Source organism: Octopus bimaculoides, chromosome 17, assembly GCF_001194135.2.
Source record: "Octopus bimaculoides isolate UCB-OBI-ISO-001 chromosome 17, ASM119413v2, whole genome shotgun sequence".
Taxonomy (NCBI): Eukaryota; Metazoa; Mollusca; class Cephalopoda; order Octopoda; family Octopodidae; genus Octopus; species Octopus bimaculoides.
Genome location: NC_068997.1, coordinates 15307493 through 15310962, shown reverse-complemented (window position 1 = coordinate 15310962; position 3470 = coordinate 15307493).

The window sequence follows — 3470 nt, the reverse complement described above, 5'->3', positions numbered from 1 at the left end:
ATATATATATATATATATATATATATACACACATATATATAAATATATACACATATATATATATATGTATATGTATATATATATATTCAAACATACAAATGTATGTGTGTATGTGTGTATGTTGTGTTTGTACATATGTGTGTCTGTGAGTGATATATATATATATATATATTTATATATATATAGATATGTATAATATATGTATAAGGTATGTATACATTTATGTATAACATATGCATATATATCTATGTAGAAACTTCTCATACACACACACACACATGCAGTATGCACACACATATATATGCACATTGAAATGCACACACAAATATAAAATGTACTTGTGTGTGAAAACAAGAATATTCACAATCTAAATAAAGAACTTCATACTTCAAAAAGTAGATTCTTATTTATTTATTTATTCACTTATTTATTTATTTATCAGCTTACAAATCTGTTTCATTCATTTTTGATTTCTTCCGAGCTAATGAGAGAAAAAAAAAATTATTGGTGAATTAATCATAGAAGATAGGAGGAATGAAATGAGGGATAAAAGAAAAGTGCCAGAGCAATGGGGCAAAAATATGAGAGAATTAGATAAGAGAGGCAAGTGGAGATAAATTTGAAAGAGCGACTGTTTAATTCCATATTTAGAAAAAAAAAAAAAAAAAGAATTTTGATATTCTATGTGTCAGCCATAGATTTTATAATGGTAAAATATAAAAAAAAAAAGCAAAAAGCAAAAAAAGAAGGAAAAAAAATGCGAAAATGGTAACCTTTTGAAAAAGTCCCAAGCTATTTATAGAAAAGCATCTACCTATGGGAGACAAATTAAACAGCAGAATTGGATTCGAAATTAAGACCAGTTCCCAAAGAAGGATCATAGAAACAAATATTACAAAGGAACGTTGGAAATGTTGTGGCATGTAGGAAGTGCAATACTAATTTAGTAAACAATTCTACAGACACTTGATCCTTTTGATACCAACCTGGCTGAAACTGCCTCTGGCTCTGTGGTACAAACGTCTTGTTTCCATAAGTTCTGAATTAAAATCTTACACCAAACCTTTGCCACAATTTATGTTCCAAGCACTAGATTAATGATAACTAAGCTATTTTACTAAATTCTTTGTTATATTTAACCCTTTTGATACCAACCTGACTGAAACCACCTCTGGCTCTGTAGTACAAATGTCTTGCTTTCATAAGTTTCCACCAAACCTATGTCACAATTTATGTTCCTAACACTAGCTGAATGATAACTAAGTTATTTTACTCAATTCTTTGTTATATTGAACCCTTTTAATACCAACCTGGCTGAGATCACCTCTGGCTCTGTAGTACAAATATCTTGTTTCCATAAGTTCTGAATTAAAATCTTACGCCAAACCTTTGCCACAATTTATGTTCCTAACACTAGCTTGATGATAACTAATTTAAAATTAATTGAAAGAAACACAGAGCATCTCAAAAAGAAATACAGTGGTCTCATTGGTGCATAGCATTCTGGGATATCAGTGTTTTGACATGCTGTATCTCATTTAATAGGAAGAAGTTATTCTTCTGTGACATATACTACAATGCGTAGCATATTTTGTGCTTGAACTTGCCAAGACATGTGAGGAATAGATACGAAAATATTCATTCCTCAAATCACAGTAGATGGCACAAGTGACAATTTTTTTTATTGGTTGGCAGATATATGCACTAATCAGCAAATGATTGTTTGCTGAAAGTATAAACAAATTCAGCAGCTTTGGTTAGTCTCAAAGTTCCAGCTATTTTTGGCTGATGATGAATGAGGGTGATGGTGTTGATGATGATGAGGATGTAAAGGGGGGCAGTGTCCTGGTATGGCGAGTAAGCAATGAATGAATAAAACTAAGGGGCAGAGTATAAAAATTGTTTAAATTTCACCAGAATAATGACTACAAATAAAACAAAAAAAAGCACAAAAACAATCTAAAATGTGACACTAAAGATGTTTTCACAAAAAATTTTCCAACTCAACACAAATTCAATTAACAAGTGAAGTGTGTGATGATTGGTTAGAATTGGTGGAGGGTGAGGTAGAAAGTAACATAGTAAGAAAATAGATTTGGGAGTGGAGGAAAAAACTGTGATGAAATGGAGTAGTGTTACAGTAGAAAGGATGGGGGCAGAAAAGAAAAGAAAGAGAAACAATATGTATTAAAAAAAATAGAAAAAAATCTTTTTTTTAAATAATTAAAATTTGTAAGAAAAACTCATAAAAACTATTAAATTAAATTATTTTTCTCCCCCCACTCTGTCAAAAAAAGTAAAGATATGAATTAATAAAAGTGAATGAATAAATAAATAAATAAATAAAATTCAATCGATAATTAGAAAAACTTCAAAACAAAAACAAAAAAAAGACACAAAGAAATTAAAAGAAAAATATTAAATGAAACATAAATGTAGCTAGTAATTAATTTAACATCATCCAGGCTGTTTAATAAAACTGTCCTTTAACACCACTGCACCTAATTGATGTATACACATCTAGATACACACATGTATATATATAAATATACACACACGCACACACTCACATATATATCAGTGTATATGTGTATGTGGAGTATATATGTATATATGTGTATGTGTGTGTATACTGATATATATATATATATATATATATATACTTATATATGTATATATACATATGTATATACGTATATGTATAAATATATATATGTACACACACACACACACACACACACACACACACACACATATATACATATATATATAATATCTGTATATATGTATATATTATGTATATGTATGTATATATATATATAGGTATGTATTTCATGTAATTATGAATATATGGAGTGGTATGTATATATCACTTTATGATTTTTTTCATGTATACACACATGCATGCTTGTGAGCATGCACATCTATGTCTTCAACAGTGAGAGAGAGAGAGAGAGAGAGAGAGAGACAGAGACAGAGGGAGAAAGAGAGAAAACGGGAAAGAAAGAGAGAGAGAGAGGGAGAGCATTTGCATGTATCTTTTACTCTCTCTCTCTCTCTCTCTCTCTCTCTCTCTCTCTATATATATATATATATATATATAAATATATATATTTGTCATTAACTCTAGGTGCATGCATTTTTTTGTGTGTATATGTTTGCATTTCAGTTCGCCAGTACACGTACATGCATATTCATGTATACATATATGAGTGTGTATATATATATATATACACACACACACACACACACACACACATATATATATATATACATACATACATATACATATACGTATATAGAATGTATATACACACATATATATGTGTGTGCGCACACACGTTTAAATTTTTTCCGGATAAACAGACATAGAAGTTCATTTTACATTTTCATTAAATATCAATTTTTTCCTTTTTTTTTTGATACTCTACAAAAATTTATTTACATTATTTTTTTTTTTCTTTATAGTA